This window comes from Macrotis lagotis, chromosome 7 (assembly GCF_037893015.1).
Source record: "Macrotis lagotis isolate mMagLag1 chromosome 7, bilby.v1.9.chrom.fasta, whole genome shotgun sequence".
NCBI lineage: Eukaryota > Metazoa > Chordata > Mammalia > Peramelemorphia > Peramelidae > Macrotis > Macrotis lagotis.
The window spans coordinates 138,718,150-138,740,322 of NC_133664.1; the positions used below are offsets into that span (position 1 = coordinate 138,718,150).

The following is a 22,173-nucleotide window of genomic DNA, read 5'->3' on the forward strand; positions in this document are numbered from 1 at the left end:
TTCCAGAGGAGAAAGTGAGGCTGATGACTTAGCACAGCATCTGCTCTCAATAAATTGAATTCATCTGCATGTACTAGCCTCCCCTCCTCGTTTTTGAAAATGAAGAGCAAACAGAGCTATTGGGCTATGAACATAGATCCCAATGATGTGTCTCATTCTGCAATGACATCTTCACTGTCAATGCTATCATCGGTGTGCATGTCTCTGCTTTGAATTTCATCTACCCCCTTTAAAACTACGGGATGTATATTATAGGAATAGGGGCTGGACATGTGATTTAGAAGTATTGAAAGTAAATGATTTGTCCAGGATCACATTTGTACTCATATCTGAGGTGGGAACTGACTTTGAAGCTGGTTCTTTATACATCTGTTTATTTTATAAAAGTGTTAAATAATAATAACTAGCATCCATATAGAGAGCTTTGGGGTTTGCAAAGTGCCTTATTTAACCTTCATATCTACCTCAGAGGGAGATGATAGTATTTTACAGATGAAAGAAGTGAGGCTGAGAAAGATTAAGTGATTTCCCCAGAGTCACACAGTTAATAAGCTAGTAAGTGACACAGACTGTTTGAGGTAGGATTCAAACTCAGGTTTCCTGATTTCAAGTCTGGCACTCTAGACATTGCTACCTAATTGATTGGGATGTATATGCCTATACCTATACACACATATGTATGTATATAGCTATAGTTCCTCACTCTATATATGTAGTCATAGACATTTTACTTCTATTGAACCATTCAGAAAATAGACTGGGGAATCACAAAAAATGGGAAGGTATGAGAAGATATTAATGTCTCATTGGAGAAAGTATATATACATTAACATATGTGTATATAGATGTATGCATATCTATCTATCTATGTGTGTATATATATGTATACATATACATATGTAGCACAATTAAAATGGGTTCAGTGGAAATTCAGAGTAGACAATATTATTGCTCTAGAGGAAAGAAGACAAGCTACTCCTTGTTAGTCAGAAAACCACTTACTAGAATACTGTGCTGATATAAAAAAAACTCCAGAAAGTAGTAGTATGGAAAGATAAGACAATTATATAATCCTGTATACAAGATGAGCTCTATAAAGTGATTTTTTTTGGTACTTTGACAGTCTCCAATTTTTTCCTTAAAATTGTTTTTCCTAAGGAAGAAAAAAGCTTGATTCTTGGACTTTCCTTGTATTCTCTTTGCAATAATCTGAAAACACTCATATTTCTACAGTATACTCCAATAACCTATGGTTCTTGTGATCTCATGGAGGTAAATCATTGATATTCCCTCATCTGCCTATCCTGGGGATTCCTATCTATTTTATGAAAGGTCAAAATAGAACTAAATAGTCTGTGATTACAAGTACAAAGTGGAAAAAAATGATATAATCACCTGGATAATTCAGACCAGTAAAAAGATCTTTTCCTAAAATACTCATGGAGTTGAAGAAAAAGTGATTACTTAGCTAGATAGTTCCTCTAAGTTTGCAGTTCATTTTGCATAGATATACATAGTTTAGGAATCAATGATAATGTGGAAATTGTCTACTAATTTTTCCTATGATAAATCCTAGAACTTCACTTTTTAGGTAATATATTCCATCAACAAGTCCTAATAAAGCACTTACCAAGTGCCAGGCACAATGAAAGACCAAAAAACCAAGACCAAAAAACCATCCCTGCTATTAAGGAACTTATATTCTTATGGGAGAGAAAACATACATATATAAGTATATGTAAGATGCACATAGATATAGAAGATAGACAGCATTAGAGGGAAAACTTGAGGTTGGGGGTAGGTAGAAGAAAGACTTCCTTCAGGAAGTGGTGCTTCAGTTGTGTCTTAAAGATAACTGATGATGAGGATATTTGTCCTTCATTTTTTTAAATTATTTACTTAAAGCAATGGGGTTAAGTGACTTGTCCAAGGTCACATAGCTAGCTAATTATTAAGTGTCTGAGGCTGGATTTGATCTCAGGTTCTTCTGACTCCAGAGCCAGTGTCTATCCACTGCATCACCTAACTGCCCCCTTTGTCTTTCATTCTTTTTTTTTTTTAGGTTTTTTTTGCAAGGCAAATGGGGTTAAGTGGCTTGCCCAAGGCCACACAGCTAGGTAATTATTAAATATCTGAGACTGGATTTGAACCCAGGTACTCCTGACTCCAGGGCAGGTGCTTTATCCACTACGCCACCTAGCCGCCCCTGTCTTTCATTTTTGAAGAAGCTCATGAAATCAGGGAGGTGATGCCATGACAAGCAAGTGAATTGGATTTGAGTGAGGGGGTGCTGTGCTTAGTCACCAGCCTCACTTTCTTCTCCAGAGTCATCTGGGTCCAGGAGTGAGGATAGAAGTCAGGACATCTGGAGATGGCTCTGAATGCGAGGCAATCAGGATGAAGTGACTTGCCCAAGGTTGCACAGTAAATGTCAAATGTCTGAGGTTGGATTTGAACTCCCATCCTCCTGACTCCAAGGCCAGTACTCTATCCACTATGCCACCAGAGCACTTCAAACATGGTGAACAACTCAAGAAAAAGCAGACTGGAGATTGTGGGTGAGGAACACAAGTAGAGGAGTGTGGCTACCCATAGAACCCTTAGGCCTGGATGGGAGTAATGTTTAAGGAGTCTAGAAAGATAGGAAGGGAGCAGATTGTGAAGATCTTTATAAAAATCAAAATGGGGAGTTTGTATTTGACTGCAGAAGTATGAGAAAACCTTTGGAGATGATTGAATAGGGAGGTTGTCTGAGTCAGGACTCATATTAAGATGCATGATAGAGAAAGAAGTTTTAAGATGATAACTGATCAGCTATGTGAGTTGAAATAGAGTTTATAATGATGTTAAGGTTGTGATCCTGGGATACTGAAGAAATTTAAGTCCTCAAAAATAAGAATGTTCAGAAAAGAATGATAATATGACCTTGAGAACACTTTAGGATATCCAGTACAAAATTTGCAAGAGGCTGTTAGTGAGTGGTATAGAATTGCAGTTGAAGAGAGAGAGACTTGATTTGGATATGTAGATCAGGAAATCATTTGCATAGAGTTAATAGCTGAACTGATGGGAACTGATGAAATCACCTAGGGAGAGAGAACCTAGGAGAGAAACTTCTGAACAGAATTCTCACCAACTTTAAAGAGGAAATGGTTGCTGAAGTGGAAATGATGGAGCAACCACTGGGAAGACATGTGACAACTCCATTTTGGAATCTATGTCAGGAAAAGAGGAAAAAATTAGGGAGTAGTCTGACAAATGCCTAGATTTGAGGAGGGAAGATTGCAAATAGAAAGGATCTCATGACCTAAAATTCTATAGAATAATAGAAAACTCTCAAGGATGAAATTCTGAAAATATGAAACAATTCCAGGGAGGGAAAAGACAAGTTTCCAGTGACCTGTAGTGATTGCAGAGGGAATTTACAGATCTACTTAATATTTTTAAATGACATATAGAGGGGTGGCTAGGTGGTGCAGTAGATAAAGCACCAGCCCTGGAGTCAGGAGGACCTGAGCTCATATCCCACCTCAGACACTTAATAATTACCTAGCTGTGTGACCTCCGGCAAGTCACTTAACCCCATTGACTTGCCTTCCCCCCCCCCCAAAAAGGCGTATAGAGAAAATGGAAACAAAATCATGCAGTAGAGGATAAATATTAGAGGACACTGAAACATAACAAAAAGTATTCTTTTAAAGTTATATTGGGGAAAAAAAGGAGAATTAAAGAAGGAATGTTTGTTGCTTATGGTAGCCTAGTTGGAGAGATGACAGCTGCTCCATTTTTATTTTGCTTCTATGTTCTTTGCCATGAGAATGATCTTTAAATTATAAAGGACAGAATAAAAACAACCTTTAGAAATTTGATCCTCAAGACAAGTAGGAAGAAAATAAAAGAGTAACTTACTGCCTTTTGTGAATTAGATGAATGGTGTCAAACACATGGTCTAGGGCCTACAATGACAGCCTGCGGCCAAGTGTGGTTCAAACCAAATTAAAATGTAATTGGGGGGCAGCTAGTTGGCTCAGTGGATAAAGCACTGGCCCTGGAGTCAGGAGTACCTGGGTTCAAATCTGGTCTCAGACAATTAAAAATTACCTAGCTGTGTGGCCTTGGGCAAGCCACTTAACCCCATTTGCCTTTGAAAAAAAAAAAAACTAAACTAAAAAATGTAAATGGGAAATACTTAACAAAATAAATAACAATGCAATAAAACATAGATGATGTTATTGAGTTGTTTGACTTCACTGAGTTATATACTCAAGTGCCCAGAAAAATTATATTGCAGATTATTGAAAGAGATAGCAATTTGGACTGTTGAGGCTCTGTGAAAGAACATAGAAAATAGGAGCAGTACTGTAGAATTGTAGGATGAATGTCCTGATTTTCCATAAAGAGAGGAAACTTAAGTTGGAAAACTTTAGACCAATAAACTTGACTTTGATTCTTAGCAAAATTTTAGAAATAATTATTGAATAGCTGGAAAAGAAAAGCAATGATTAAAAGAATTGGTCTTGTCAAGAGTAATTGCAATTCATTTTTTTTAATAGATTTACTAGACAGGTGTGTTTGTGTGTGTGTGTGTGTGTGTTTGTGTGTGTGTATGTGTTTCTGAACTACACGAATGACTAGACCCAAAAAGTAGTTCATAATGATTCAATGTCACCTTGGAATTAGAATTCTAGTGGATCATCCCAGAAATTTGATACTTGCAATAATGGTAAAGCTAAGCAAGATAGTAAATATAATGGATGGGAAAACCCCAAAGGATGTTAATCAATTAGAATGTTGAGTCAAATTTAATTAGGACAAATGTTAAACTTTATATCTGGGTTCAAAAATCCAGTTTGACAAGTATTAAAAGGAAAACCGTGACTTAATAGATTCATCTAAAAAAGAGCTAAGGGGTTTAGTGGATTGCAAGTTTGATCTGAGTCAGCACAATATTATTGAAGTAAAAAAAATGTAAACTTAAGTTACATTAAATGAAGCATTTTGTCTAGAATTAGAAAGAGTCAATGTGTTATATTAGATAGGACACTGGACATGGAATCAAGAAATCCTGGGTTCAAATTGTGCCTTTGTGCCCTTGGACAAAACCTCTTCTTGTGTCAGTTTCCTCATCTGTAAAATGAGAACTCAAAACTCAATAACCTCTAAGGTCCCTTTGAAATCAGAATCTCGGATTCTATAATCCCTCCACAATGCACCTGACAAGTGGTTATCTAGCCTTTATATACACCATTATTATCTATCCTGGTCAGATTGCATCTGGAGTATTTTATTCAGTTCTTGGTGCCATATTTGAGGAATTTCATTGATAAACTGAAGTTGAGGACAATCATGATGGAATTGTTGAAGAAGTTGGGGATGTTTATTCTAGGGAAGAGAAGATTTAGGAGAGATATCATAGCTATCTTCAAGTATTTGAAAGCCTACCAGGTAGAATAAGGATTATATTAGCTATCCTCCCTCTCCCTACAGTGGGGGAAGTATGTTGTTCAAGTCTGGGTTGGGTTGGATAGATTCTGGTTCCTTCTAAGTTTGAGAGTATTTGATTCTTTTAAGAAAATACAGGGAATAAAAGCTATTTTTAAGGTAGTCAGAAGTCAATTTTATAAAGTTAAAAAAATTGAGTTGGATTTATGAGAATAGAATCATAGCTTTTGATATTTTTAAAGTTAATCTGACCATTCAACCTTTCAGACTACCTATGCTCAAACATCTCAAACAATTGAGAGTCAGTTCTACTGTTAATCTGTACAGAAGTGAGTTCACCCATGTTACCTATGAATCTATTCCAATCAATGTTTAATATTTCTATTAAAGGGAGAAAAAAATTTTCCTTGTGGTTAATGTAAATTCCCATGTTGGAATGTGAGTCCATTTATTTTAGAAAGAATAAAGACCTAGTCACCATCTTTGCATAATAACCCTTTAAAAACTTGAAAATTGTTAAGTGATACCTCAGTTCTTTTTTTTACTCCTGATTACATAACATTCTTTTTTTTTTTCTTTTAAAGCTTCCTCATAGTTTGTATTTTCTATATCTTTACTAATCTTGTGGTTTTCCTTTGAAATCTCTCCAGGTTCTCCATGTCCCTCTTGTGTTGTTCTCTAGTACAATAGCCCTCTCTCCAGCCTTCCTTAGTAGAGAAGGAAAACAAATAAGGAACTACTACCCACCGTATCTAATCTGATTGACCTCGCAACAAAACCAAAATAAGTACCTTCCCCCTACTGGGCATGTGTCAGCAAATGGAGGGGAAAAAATAAAGGGAACAATAGTTTATTTACAAACATGATTCCATAAAGTGGAGCAAATCAGATAGACTAGGGCAAAAGTTGTTCATAGCTTATGTGCCCAGAAGCCCAGTGTTCTTCTTTTTTTTTTTTAAAGGATTCTATTACACATATGAGTTGGAAAGAAATTCATGTGCTGTCTTGATTTCATGACAGTGTATTTATAGCATACTTCTTTATTACAGAATATCCTTAAAGTAATCATCAATCTTAGCAATATGGTCCCTTTAGGTAGTTTCAAATATTAGGAGGAGACCCATTTCATCCACATAGAAATTATGACAAGAATTTTTCTTTGTTCTAAAAAGCAAGGGGGGGCATATACATAACTACAGGAAAAAGATTTATTATATGTGGCAGCTTTTTATTGAATCACGAAGAGTCTGACAAAGAAAGGGTGTTCTGACATTGATTGGGATCTTTTATTATACAAATAAAGTTATTGGAGACACTTAAATGTAGAAGAGTCACTAAAGAACCAGATAAGTTAAAACTGACACATACCTAATTAGCATGTGCATTTTATTTAATGTGATCAGTCAGCAGGTCTCCATGGGCAGCTCTAAATTAGGTTTCTGAGTTTTTACACAAATGTTTTTTTGAGAGAGAGATCAATATAGCCATCTTCTGATTTCTACACCCTTTATTGCACAGACCATCTCTCCTTTTTTTCTTAAATACTTGAAAGTCTAAAGGAGGCCAAACTTCTGACATGAGAAAAATCCCAATCTCGCATTGTTTAGCTGCGGTATGTGATACAGGTCATTTCTAAGCAATGAAATGAAGAGGGCAAAGGTGACATGAACACTAGGCTTCCAATATTCTTAAAGTAGTCTTCCACAACTCATACATTGTTCACAATAAATATTATTGTAGTCCTAAGAATGGTTGAAAAACATCCTATTTCTAGGAAAGTTTCTAGTGAGTACTTTCAAAAAATCATTCTAGATATTAGGGAAATCCTATTCAGAAAACATTGGATTGTGTGTGATTTGAAAACACATTGGATTGTGTGCGATTTGATTAATAAACTTTTATCTCTATGAATAATATAGTTCAAAGAGAAATTTTCTATTATGTTGGAAATTATAAAGACTGACTGACACTGTTAAGAAAGTGCTAAAAAACTATTAAATATTATAGGAGCAAAATGCCTTCCTTATATCTTCACCCAATGCATGCAATTTTCTTGAATACTAATTCTGCTCATAAGAACAAGCCCCCCACCCTTTACTCTGGGACATGCTAATTAACATTTTTTTGCATATATCTACAATTCAAATTTGAATATTCCCATTCTATATTTGTAAGATAACTACGACAACTGTTTTCAGTTTATTCAAATATAAATGTTTAGAATTGAGCACAACTGATTTAGCTTTGAACCACTTAAAGAAGATACAATAGAGAGGAAACTGGCACATTATTAACTGATGAATCATAGTTCAAAATTCTTCCACATCCATAAAATAAAATATGATTCCATGCTGGGGAAACTGTTCTCTCTTTTCCCATGAGTGATCACCCTCATGGTATATCCTCTATTCATCTCTAAAATAGAAATTGTCCCAAGTACAAGAATGTAGTCAAGGGAAACCAGATAAAAATTGGAACTGTCCCTAGCCACTGGGGGTACCAACTGTCCCTATTAAGAGAATAGTTACCCACAAAATTATTTTCATTAGGAATTATGATAGTTCCTTTTGAGTTCTAATATCAGCTTATCCATCTTTCTTTGCAGTCAATATAATATCTTCAAGATCAACAAACAGAATCTTTTTCTCTAGACTGAATCTGATTTCCTGTTTAACAGTTAAATAATTTTGGCATTAAATTATATATATATATATATATATATATATATGTATATATATATGTGTGTGTGTGTATATGTATGTGTGTGTGTATATGTATGTGTATGTGTGTATGTACATACATGCCTGAAATATTATTTAAAACAGTTGTAATTCTTTGAGAAGAAAGAGTAGCTAATTATGGGCACATTTACTTTTTATATTCAAATTTCTTAGATGAATATAATGTTTCTAAGAATTTTTGAAAAAGCATAAATAACCGTATATACACATGTATATAATTTCCAAATGACTGTCTTCAGTGAGTAAAGAGGCAGAATGGGATATGGCATAAAAGATTGAGCTTGGTGTCAGGAAGAACTGGACTCAAGTATGGGTAAATCAAGTAATCTCTCAATATCTACAGACAACTCTCCAAGACTATCAACTATAGAGGAACTGCTGATGTGAATTCGTGGAGGCAATTAATGGACTGAGAATTCCCTACACAAATGAAATTGGGATCATTATGGGTTCAGACCAAAAGTATAAGAAACAGGAACTAGGGCGGCTAGGTGGCATAGTGGATAAAGCACCGGCCCTGGAGTCAGGAGTACCTGGGTTCAAATCTGGTCTCAGGCAATTAAAAATTACCTAGCTGTGTGGCCTTGGGCAAGCCACTTAACCCCATTTGCCTTACAAAAAAAAAAAACCCAAGCCTAAAAAAAAAAAAGAAACAGGAACTAGATAGGTCATTTCATTGATATAGGAAACTGCCACATGTAGATACTCCCTCTACTAATGCAGTTGGCATTATCTTTATGTCATATGATCCCAGGGAATTGCCTAAAACAATGAGAGGTTAATTGACTTGCCCAGGGTCACATTGTATGCATCACAGGTAGGACTTGAAAGCAGTTTTCTCTTCTGTTCACAATGTCATGATGACTTTTTCAATATGCCTATAATACACACACACACACACACACACTTATTTGTCTACACAAACCATATAATTACACAAATGTATATATGTACACAGGTATAACATATATATATGTATATAAAGTTAACACAAGCACATATATACATATATGTATTTAAATACATGTGGATAGATAGAATCCATTAAGCATTCTAAACTTTTTAAACCTTACTAGCCAAAAGACTAGATACAGCCAAGATCAGAATTAAGTCTATACAACTTTTCATTTAAGTGAAAAAATAAAATTAATTTTGAAAAATTTCCAGTCATTTGTTTCTTTTTTATTTTTATTGGTTCATCTCAGCCTATTTGCTGTTAAAGTGATTATGTTAACTGAAACAAGGAATACAAACATGAATACAATTCATGCTGATACAAAACTTGTCTTTGTATACACTGCCCAAGGAGAATGTCTAAATAGACAGCAAGGTTAGTCATCAACAAAAGGCTTAAGCAATGAGAAACCCTAAAATTACTCATCATAATCTTCATATTTGTCAGATCTATTGGTCTCCTCAGTAGCAATAACACTAGCCTTTTATCATTTTACTTTATTTTAAATTGCATACACTATATATTTTTTCTAAAATATTTGCACTGTGTAATTCTGGTATTTTATGGACATCTGTGGGGATTGATATTAGAAAAACAAAACATATGTAAACAGATGCCATTTTCTGAGTTTTGAGAAAATCTTAGTCTTGAGCTACCAAAGAAGCAAAATGCATGTAATAACTATGAAATACTGAAAATAAAAGCTTTCTCTTTGATAGTTGTGAAGGAACTTGGGTATTGAATAGCAAGTCCAGCAATTCATTAGAAGTTTGAATAATATTTATGAGGTAATTGATTAAGTTATGAAATGTTTTCAAGTGCTGCCACCTTTCATTGACTTTAATAAAATTGGGGTTTTATCTGCACTTTCTAAAGTGATCTCCAGAAATATAGATGTAAATATGTATATATATATATATATATATATATATAGATAGATAGATATAGATATAGATATATACACATTTATTAGTTATTGGAAGATTCACACTATGATCTAACTAGTTCCAATAAATAAATTAAAAGTAAAATTTAAAAGAATTTAAACATTAGCATTACAGAAACTAAACCTGAGTGGTCTGTAATATTTCATTTCTACTCAGCTATAAGCTTTGTCTGTTCTTAGTCCTTGATTTTGCATTTCATTAAATGTAACATTTTAGTTTTCACCTTTGACACTTATACAAATAACAAATAGCTCAATTCCATCTTTCAGGTCAAGGGTCCACCTGGGACCTTTATGACTCCCTTTGTCTGCATTGTTTAAATTAATCAAATAATCAGATTGCTATTCACTTTCCTTTCTAAACATGCCAATTGTAGGTCTCTAAGGGAACTTGGAGGTCAAGTCCATCCCTCTCATTTTACAGAGTGGGAAATTTGGGGACAGAGAAGGTAAGAGATTTGTCCAAGGTGATCCACATTTGAATCCAGATCCTCTGACACCAAATTCTATTACTGTATTACATCTCATATGATTGACTCTGGACTAGCTGCTTAGAATACAAAGAAATTGGAATGTCCCCTATCATCAAGGAACTTGCAACCTATTTGGGAAGAATACTATGTACACAGAAAATTAAATACAAAATATATGTTTCATAAGCAAATGGAAAGAAAGGAATTAATGAAAAAAATGTTATGGAGATAGAATTCACAAGACTTGATAATTGACTGAAGAGGGGAGGTAAGAGAAAGTGAAAAGTTGGTGTCAAGTTTGAATTCTGAACCTGGCTTACTGGAAGGATGATGATATATCAGAAGAAATAGAAAATTGGGAAAAGAATCATTTGTTAATATTTAGAGAAAGACAATGAATTTTTTTGGACATGTTAATTTTGAGATTCCTGTGATACATCCATTGGGAAATGGCTGATAGCCAGCTGGTGATGCAGAATTGAAGTTCAGGAGGGTTACTAGGAATATTTATTTTTTAAAATTTAATTTTATTTAATGAATGTGTGTGTGTGTGTGTGTGTGTGTGTGTGTGTGTGTTAGAGACTGGGTTTTACTATCTAATTCAGGTTGGAAGCACAGGGGCTACTAATAGGACCAGTCCCATTCTGGTCAACATGGGAATTTTATCTGCTCTGTTTCCAATCATCTCTCCTTAGGTACTTGGTGGTCTGACATTCTTGGGGGACTACTATATTAACACCAAACTTAGTGTGGTTGCATGATTGCCTTAGCTGACTTCATCTCGGAGCTCCTGAGCTCAACAGATTTGATCGGACAATCCTCTCTAGTAGCAGTGATTACAATAGGGCACCACCATGTCTGGCCATGGTTGTTTATATAGATATGGGGATTATATGCAAAGATATGATAACTGAGCCTATGGAAATTGTTAGTTGGGGAAAGAGAGGGAGAGGAAGGTGAGAAAGAAAGAAGTGGTCCAAAAAGATACTTGGGCTACATCTCTAATTTGGGGAATGGCACATGATGATGTTACTGCAAAGGATACTGAGGAGTAGCCAAAGAGGTAAGAAAAGGAGAGAAATTATCATGAAAACCTAGGGAGGAGTGATATCCGGTTGGAAAAGATGTTTAATAATCTCACCAAACACTGCAGAGAGGTCAAGAAGGACATAGCTATGAAAAGTCATTGGATTTAGTCACTGGTAAATTTGGAAAGAGAAATTTAAATTGAGTGATGAGATCAGAAGATAAGGTTGGAGAAGTAAGTGGTGAGGAAGTAGAGGCAATTAGTGTGAATAGCTTTTTCTTAATCCAGACTTATGAAAGGAGGAGAAATGTTGGATGTGAATTTTACAGGATGGTACAAATGAAGTTACTCTAAGCATGGGGAAGAAATGGGCATGTTTGTAACTAGTGAGGAAGAAGATATTAAATAGAGATTGAAGATTAGAGAGAGGATTGTGGGGCAAATCTACTGAAAGAGACAAAGGGAAAGCATGGTATCAAGGACACAAATAAAGGGATTGGCCTTGTGAAGGAGATGGTTGTCTTTTATTAAATACTGGAATGAAGAAGCAGAGAAACATGGATGTTATCAAGGAGTGTTGAGAAATATAGTAGGAAATAAGAGGACATTAAAGACAAGTGACCTCTATTGTCTTAATAAAATATGACTGAGGTTCTTGACCAAAAGAGAGGTTTGAAGGGATGGTGTGGGAGGCTGGGGAGAGAAGATAAGGTTTGGAATAATCACTGTGGGTAATTCAATATAGTGTAAAAGAATTACCTTATGACAGTGAGTGCCCAAATAAGTTTTGATAACAGAGATTTATAGTGATTCCAGTCAGCAAGACTGTACTTCAAATACTGTTCAGTAGCACTGTGAATAAAAACTGTGAAGGTAGATCATGGGAATAATCCAGGCATGGTATCTGACCAGGCATAGGTAATGATAGGACAAGGTGGCAAGAAGTCTGACAACAGAAGATGATGTAAAATTGAATTGGTTAAATAAAGATTCAAGAGCAGGAAAGGGAAGCCCAGCAGGACTGATGTGTTGGAAAAATTCTGAGCAATCAAATCACTAGAGATCATGATGAAGATACAGAACAGGATTGAAGGGGATGAGGACCAGGGAGATCTGGATTGCTATTGATGGGTTAACTGGTGGATATAAGTACACATTGATATGTATCTTAATCCAGTCACACCTTCTTATCCTTCTTGATTCCTGTCCTTGCCTTCTCATAAATCCTATACAGCAATTATGCTGAAGGCTATTCTCTCTTTTAATATTAAGTGAGTAAAAATGTAGCATTTGACTAGCCTATCTCCTTTTCTCATTATACTTTTCCTGGATACATCTGTTAGTCTGCTTCTTATGTGTAAGTTGTCATGGATAATATGCTGCAGTCTCCTTAGATTTCTATTTCTGTTTCTGTTATCTGAAATTTTAATTCTAGCTATATGACCACGAGTAGTTTCCTAACTGGTAAAAATTAGCATAATAATACTTCTACTACCAACTCTCAAAGTTGTTGTGAGGAGAGCTATTTGCTAACTTTAAAGAGCTAGATACAGGTGAGTTATTAAAATACTTTCTGCTATTGTGGCAAGAAGAACAATAAAAATAATTATTTAATGTTGATGAGATTTCTCCAACCTTGCATTTTATAGAGAAATGTGATTTTTTCATTTGCTAAGCTGTAAGACCGCTTAACTTAACTGAAATGCTTTTCAGTTCTTATGTAAATATTTGTTGAAAATATACATGTTTAGGGGCAGTTAGGTGGTGCAGTGGGTAAATCACTGACCCTGGAGTCAGGAGAACCTGAATTCAAATCCAACCTCAGACACTTAATAATTACTTAGTTGTGTGACCTTGGGTAAGTCACTTAACCCTGTTGTCTTGAAAAGACCCCCTCCCCCAAAATAAATAAATAAAACATGGTGGGGTGGGGAGAGAAGAAATTATACACACCTAGGCAGGTAGGTGGCCAAGTGGATACAGCACTGACCCTTGAGTCAGAAGGACCTGAGTTCAAATGTGACCTTAGACACTAGCTTTGTGTTCTTGGGTAAGTCACTCAACTCTGACTGCCCCTAAAAAAACAAAACCAAAATCACCCCAAACAAACAGAAAATACATACATATATGTGGCTATTAAGGTAGCTTTTGTTAACTGCTGAAGTGAGGAACACTAACAAATTCAGCAAAAATTTTCAACTAGTAAGTTACTAAAATTAGATACATAAATACCTAATATAGTGTTGTGTGTAATCAAATGCCAGATAAAAGCTTTGGTGAAGATATGCACACTAAAGAATATTCATTTTGAGTATTTAAATATAGAGAAAGCCTATTTTTAGCTAATGATAATAATACAGCTTTTCCTTCCCCCCAACAGTAGAACACAGTTTTGATGTGCAAGGTTGTCTGATATCAAAATCAGGGTGGAAACTGGAATCTCGACTTAATAAGACAACAACAAGTGCTTCTTCCTATATGTCATCATTGCTGCTTTTAAATAAAACTTTATTTCATTAAGAAAAAAAGGACTTTGTTGAGTTTGAGAAATAAACTACTCATGTCCTTTTAAACTCTCCTTAGTTTTTATGCAGCGTTCATATGGGAAGTTCAGTTACCAGAAAAGAAGCATGCACAAACAGGAAATCTAGTTTCAGTAAGAAGGTGTTTTTCTTCACACAATAGAGTTCAAAGATGTGTCATCGTGTAATTTAGAGCTAAAAAGCAAGACCACTATTATTGTAGAGCACAAACCCCCCTATACATTACAGAAGTTTACAATTATATCCCGACTTCTCCTAAGCCTGTTTGAACTTGTTAAAGATCCCAACACATACAACCTGTCTTTTTTCGGGTTCCTGGTCTTCCTATAGTCAGAATGGTAAAGTGTGAAATAAAGGTGATTTGGGGTAGTCAGATGAAGGCAGGAGATTTGATGATGAAGAAGGTAGAGGAAGCAAGTGACTTTTTGGAAAGCAAATGACAACATTTATAGATTTAGTCAAATTCCTTTTGAAATCCTTTACTATTCTCAGAACTGCTTTTTTGTAAAAAAGTGACTACATGGCAATGAAGGAATTTCTATAAATGTCATGAATTGAGTTATATGGCCTATTCCTGAAATTTGTCAAATCGGTTCATCGATTCAGAGAAGTCAGATCAAGACATGGCAGATGAACCTTGATGCAATTTTGTAATACTGACAATAATAGGAAGCAATCTGGAAAAATAGATTGTCAAATATATAGGCATAGGCCTTATATGACAGTGGTTAATATGTATTTTTAAACAACAAACCATAACAAAATTCAGTGTTGTATAAATATTTCCCTGGCACAAAATAAATAGGGGGTTGGAGTGTAGAGATGATTATAATTGAATGCCATTGAGAAACAAAGCCTTTAAAAATACTTGGATTTTTCCTGTCACATCAGAAAAACTCATTAGCTCTCAGAGGAAAATCTATTCTGCCAGGGAAAGAGCCCATCCAATAATCATTTAGTTGCATGATTTCAGACACAATTTAAACTTTTGGATGATCCTATTTACAGAAACCAAGCAGTAAGCTACTTCTTATATTTTCAGAAACAAAAAAGGTCCTTAAATGGTTTCAAAGATTTCTTGGACATCAAAGTGTTTAGAGAGAGAGAGACACAGCTTATGGATAATGATTTGAGTTTAAGTGCATCAGAAACACATGGATTAAATTTCCCTTAACAGATCCCTAGGTTTAAAAATTGAAGAGCTAAAATACTGGTCAAAACACATTTGGACCCAGCAAAGCCAAAACATGTTTTTAAAGATAGTTTTGAGTTGTCTTATGGGTCCAAAACCTGGCTGGGTTTCCCTTTCCCTTCTGATTAGGAACAGAAGGGTACAACTTATTGCTGTAAAACAATCCAGTTTATCTTCCTTTCTCTGACTGGTGAAAAGTAAAACTTTTCAAAGAGTCCTTAAGCTTTCATTGTACATATTTATTCTTTAAAAACAAATTACTTAAAAATTAAGAAACCATTCCTTAAGTCTTTTTGTTTCTTTGTTTGAATGACTGAAAAAGTCCTTTTCTCTGTCAATCACCTGCTTTTAGTTTTGACTTTGAATCCTGGGTGCCATCTTAAACATTGACTATCAGAGGGAGCAAGTTCATTTTCAAAACAGGAAGAGGTCACTGATCTTAATATTCACAGTGCTTTATGATATATTATTTATTTGCATTTAAAATAGTAGGAAGAAATACAGTACATAATCTTCCTCTCCAACACAATGGTCTTCCTGAAGGCAGCTATCCTGGGCATTTTGAAGATTTTTTAAGACTGAAGGAAACAAGTTAGCACACAGCCTGTGTGTTTTTTATTCCTCGGAAAATAGATTACCACGCTGATTGGACTTATTTAAAGACACTTCAAACAAGTAAGGCAATAGAAATTTGGAATTTCAGACAAGAATAATTACTTGGGAGGATTTCAGACAGCTTTTTAAAGTTAGGGAACTGTTACAAAAAGGATTCACCCCAAATATGAGAACTTGGTATACAGAATCTAGACATGAACATGTAACAGATTCAGATACTTCTGATACCTTAAATAATTGCTTCAAATTAATAAAAAAAATAGATTCTATAATAAGAGATGTACACAGAACTTGAACTTGATATTCGGCATTTGAGTTTATATACTGTAGTACTCAAAAAAATGTCTCCCAGGAGTGAAATACTATAGAATAATTTTTCTTTCTTTTTTTAAACTTTAATGAACTTTTGATTGTTTTTAAATGGTTAAGCTAAAACAGTGTTTGAAGTGGATTAGAACACATCAGAGACAGAACAGCAAGCACTTTAACTCTATATGATGTTTGGTTAAACAATCCCCTTGGGGCCCTACTAAATGGCCTAGACAGAAAAGAAGGGAAAAAGTGGAAGAAAAGAGAAAAAAACATTGGTTTGATGTGGTGAACAGTGATACAATGGCCTTACTAGCATTCCCTGTGTTACTATAAGCTGTCTGATTTGTGAGGGAAAAATATTAATGATTAGACTATACCTGTCTCAGATCTCATTTAGCTGGGATTTTTTTTTGAATTATGAATTGATTAAAAGTTATGTGAATTTAATTGCAACTCTAGTTATTTGGGGTCTCTGGAAATGTTGCCAGTGGGTATTTGTTCACTTCTTTCATGACTCAAAAACTGAGAGTGAATGTGTCTCAGGAAGAAAGTGAACCTGTATCACTCCTATAATCCTGATTTTCAACATGGGACTAAAGGGTTACAGGAATCTTTGAACTCAGCTCTAAAGAGATGATATTTGTCCTTTGTTTCTTGAAGAAGACTATGGCATCAGGTGAGGGATGCCAGACAAGCACATGAATTGGATTTGAGTGAAGGGGTGCTGAGCTAAGTCATCAGCCTCACTTTCTCCTCCAGTGGTCAGATATGAATCAGGATGACTGGGGATGGCTCTGGATGCGAGGCAGTCATGGTTAAGTGATTTGCCCAATTCTAAATCACAGATATGTTGACTCCCATCTGATCTACAATGCTCTAACTAGACAATGGGCCAAGGGGTAGGATAAGATTGTTTAAATATTATAGGATGATAGTATTTTCCAAGGGATACTTTCTATAATCTCTTATCTAAAGATATGAAGATATGAGGATATGAGCATTAAACTCTCTCCCATATATATATATATATACACACATATATATATATGTATGTATGTACACATACATCATAAATATATATTTTATAGTAAACAGTCATACAGTTTTCACAGTCACTAATAAAAATGACACATTCTTTTTTTTTACAACTTTTTTTTTTAGGTTTTTGCAAGGCAAATGGGGTTAAGTGGCTTGCCCAAGACCACACAGCTAGGTAAATATTAAGTGTCTGAGACCGGATTTGAACCCAGGTACTCCTGACTCCAAGGCCGGTGCTCTATCCACTACGCCACCTAGCCACCCCTAAGTGACACATTCTTGATCATGCATTATTAAAAAATATATTTTGTCGGCTCACAATGCTTTCTCACTTTTAAGCTTGGCTACAAATCCCATACATATGATTTTTCTTTCATTTAAGCATTTTACTGTTTATAAAAATGCTCTCTTTATTTAGCCCCTCAAAAACCAATTAAAATGGGGTTTTACTGCATATTTTCATTGCAGCAAGTCCCAACTGGCATGTATTAGCTAAACTATAAAACACAACTGAAGAGATACCTGAGTTTTAGCTTTCTGATAATAGCAGCAGAAAGCTCTCCACATACAAAGCTGTCTTCTGGATTGGATATGCCCTTTTCAGCCTTTCATTATTAGCTAGTCCACAAATCTAAATCCATTACAAATGCAAAAGGCCCAAACTTATTGCCTTTATTGATTCTCGTTGAGAAATAGTATCATATTGAACACATAGTGGGCTGAGATCAGAAGACCTGTGTACTGATGTTCCTTCTCCCTACCACTTACTAGTTGTATGGCTGACCAGGAGCAAATCACTTAATTTCTCAGAGCAGAAGTTTCCTCTTAAGCAAAATGAGGGAGATTCACTAGATGACTTCTAGTCCTAATTTTACAATCCTTTTCAAGATTTTTCTGGTCTTATGATTTCCTCAGTGTAGGAAACTTTCATTGTGGAGAATCCCTCAGTCAATGCAGATCAGTTACTCTTCTGCAATTTACAGTTTTAGATATTTGCTTGGGGACACTGAGACATCAGGAATGTGCAAAAAGTGGGCATGAATCCAAGTTTTCCTGACTTCAGGAATCAGCAGTCTATCTACTATCCTGTGTTTTCTCTCCTAATGTGTATTTGCATCACATGAATTTATGGCTAAATGGAGTTCTTATTATAAAAACAATGTATTTTTTTTATCAGTTATGCAACTTGTGAAACATCCTCTTTTGCCTTTGGAATAGCACCACTTTAAAAAAAAATCTAGTGTCATATCTCCAGAGCACTGGGTGGATCCTTTGTAGAGTATACCTGTAAGGACATGGACCAAAAATTGCACTGAATAAGAAGGCGTGGATAGATTTCACTTGGGGAGGGATTTTTTTTTTTTATTTTGGAGGCTGTAGAGCCATTGAAATGCTGAAGAAGGTGGGGGGATGGAAAAGGGAACAAGTTTACTACAAATATTATCTCTTTTGATCTATTCAGCACCTTGATAAAGGTTAAGTGACTTTTTCTTAAGAGTCACATGACTAGTAAGTGTTTGAGACTGGAAATGAACTTGGATCAGCACTATCCATTGCATTATCTAGCTGCCAAGAATAGCAATTGTATGGAAATTAAGAATGTAAAAATTAGGAAACTTAAAAGTGAAACATCATGAAACAATATTAAAAAGTGCTGATGTGGAGATCATTTTGTTTTTTACTTCCAAGGGATAGTCTAGGGTCTTTTGCAAGTAAATCATTCATTTAAATCGTTTGCCTTATTTTTGGACATGGGGGTAGGGTTGGAAAGGAAACAAGCATTTATTAAGGTTCTACTATGTGCTAGGCACAGTGTTGAGAGATTTACAAGATTATCTCATTTGATTTATTGATTAGAAAGGTACAAAGCAAATCTTGATCTATCTCTTAGGCTTTTTCAGTGAAGTTTCCTAGTTCATCATGATCCTATTCAATTAAACAAATATTTAGTAACTGCCAACCTCTATACAAGGTGTTATGGAATATACAGAGAAAAATATCACTTTCTGCTGCTCTCCTGGAGTTTCCAGTGGGGGAAAAAGAGATGCATACAAAAACCTCCCCAAAACAGATGAAAATCGAAAACCAACCCCAGTATACTGTGGGTGACAACATAAAAATATAGGTGACATGATTGACATTGCAAGATCACTTAGGCTAGTTCAGAGGAGGGAGAGATCAAATATTCTAAAATTTCTAGTTTCTGATAGAATGCTAAAGTAAATAGATGATTGGATTAGGAATCAGAAAATCTAGATTCTATGCCTGTGTCTCACTTCTTACCTGTGTGACCTTGAGTAACCTCTCTCTGGGTTTCAGTTACCTCATTTATAAAAAGAATGGGACTAGAAGTCCTCTGACATTTTTTCCAAAGGAAGTAAGTGTCTGAGGCAGCTGGGTAGATAGAGCACTGGATTTGGATTCAGGAAGAACTGAGTTTAAATCCAGTCTCAGACACTTGCCACCTATATGACTCTGAGCAAATCATTTAACTTCTTTCTGCTTTAGTTTCTTCAACTGCAAAGTGGGGATAAAAATACCACCTACCTTCTAGGGTTGTTGTGAGATACAAATGAGATAATATTTTTAAAGTGTTTAGCACATAGTAGATTCTTTAATAAAGACTTGTTTACATCCTTTCTTATTGTTACAAATCTATTCTACTGTATTAGATACTTTGAATTCCCTATATTATTGAAATCACAGATCAAGTAGCTTTCCCTAGTATATCTCTACATTTGCAGTATGCCATGGTAAACAGAGAGCTGGTCTTAAAACCAAATTCTACCTCTGACACATCCTAGATGTCTGATCATTAGCAAGTCACTTAGTATCTGGGCAGTAATCTAAGCCTATAAATTGCAGAGAAGGAGCCAACTTGTTTTGATATAGAGTTTTTCCTCAAATGGGAATTCTTTTATCAGTGTCAACACAGATCCAGTCCTTAATTCTCTCTTTATTTGTTAAATGATTTATTTACATTAAAAAAAATTTCATTCCCTCTTTTTTCTTGCACTTAGGATTACTCCAAAACCTTGTTTACATTGAGTATTCATAGATAAGGTTCTTTTCATTTTGCATTTTGTAATTATTCCCAAGCCAATTTGCAGTTGTTCCCAAGCCATTCTATTTTTACATTACAGTTATTTGTATATGTGTCACATCCTTTTACTATCCAGGTCATATCCTTCTACTGATCTGAAAGCTCCCTGAGGGCAAGAATTGTGTTTATTTTATCTACACTTTGTATCAGTTCTAGTATCTATCACTATGTATATATTATAGAATATGTATATATTTATAGAACTAGAATTTGACTTCTACAGCTTGTTATTTACCATTATAGCTAGATTAAAAGATCATTAAGGATAAGAACTTTATCTTTTAGATCCCCTTCCCCTGCAGGTCTAATAGTATCTGGCACATGCTGTGCTCAACAAATGTTGGCTAAATAAAACTATGTTGAGTGTGACTGGATAGACCAGAGATTCAGATGCATGCAATCCACTGTACCACAGTGGAAGTCAAAACATTTCTGCCTACAGTGACATTAGCTGGCAGTACCCTTTATTATTTATTTATTTGTTGCTATTATTACTTTTCTGAAACAGTTGATGACACTCTGCCCTGACGTAGAGAAAGTGATTGAAAAGGGGCCAGTTCCATAAAGTACTAGAGATTCCTAGGTTTCCCTTTTTTCCTTTTACAAAGAAACAACTGGAACCTAGAAAAAGCAGGCATGAAAACATACTCTGTCACATGAAGGCACTGCTCAAAAAAGGAAAAAAAAGAGAATATTCTGGAAGAAGGTAACTGATTGTGATGAATGAATGGACAGGCAGCATCCTCCAAGCCTAAGGTCAACAGAGAAGAAACTGAAAGAAAAAAATCAGACTATAGGATTTGGCAGAAGCTCTGACAAACCAGACGGCCTGAGATGAAGATGTGTAGAAAGATGGGTGATAAATAAATAGTGCAAAATAAAAAGAATGAAGTTAGAATAAACAATATTAAATAAAGTTTTCAAGTTCTGTGACTTCTACTAGGATTCAGTTAGACTGCAAAGGCCACCCTCAAGATCATACTGTCCTCTCATAGGAACTTCTCCTTCTGAGTTATTCAGTTTTGCTTTGAAAGAAAAAATGAGATTTGAGAAAATAACATTGATTTGTGACTAATGTTTAATTTTTCTATCAAAGAAATTGCCATTTTAAAATGGATCTCACCTGCAATTAATGGAGTTTAAATTCTCATAGCTTTCTGATTCTAGGCAAGTAAAAAGAGAAATTATCATACATCAATAAAAAATAATAGAAGAAATGAGAGGCATAAAAAGAAATAATAGGATGCTCCTTTTCAATTTTATATCTTAGCAAATTGGCATCTTTTCTTTAAGGGAATAAATAGTCCTGTGAATGTTAGCTATGAACATCTCTTTTCCTGGTCTACTTGATTTGGATCCTTTTGATCACTCAGATAAACCAACCCAATGTTTGCTGAAGGTATGCACATCTTAGAAACAGATGTACCCCTGGGATGTTGCTTAAAGGAACAAAGCAAGGTATCTAAAAAGTAGGTTTTCTATGAAATATAAGCTACATGCAGTAGATTCTAACTGTCAGAAGTAAGGGAAATTTGGGTTGACCACATTTAAAAGTTTTAGACAGAATATTATGCTAAGCTCCTATATGTTTTATAAAAGACTAAACACATTTTGAGCATTGAAAAGTTGTAATGAATGGAATAAAATAAAAGATGAATGGAATAAAATAAAAGTTCTTAGATTGTCATCTACATTTTAAAAACCATATTTCTTAAAACATCGCAAATTTATTAAGAACAAAAACACAATATGAATATACAAATGCTCTTCATTTTCTATTAGAGCC

At 34.9% G+C, this 22,173-nt stretch overlaps 1 protein-coding gene across 1 annotated transcript in view; it reads right to left on the reverse strand.

Annotated features, from left to right (window-relative positions):
- The window catches only part of MET (MET proto-oncogene, receptor tyrosine kinase), a 155,350-nt gene that overhangs the window by 131,596 nt on the left and 1,581 nt on the right, over nucleotides 1–22,173 (reverse strand). The gene's annotated exons all lie outside the window — the stretch shown is intronic.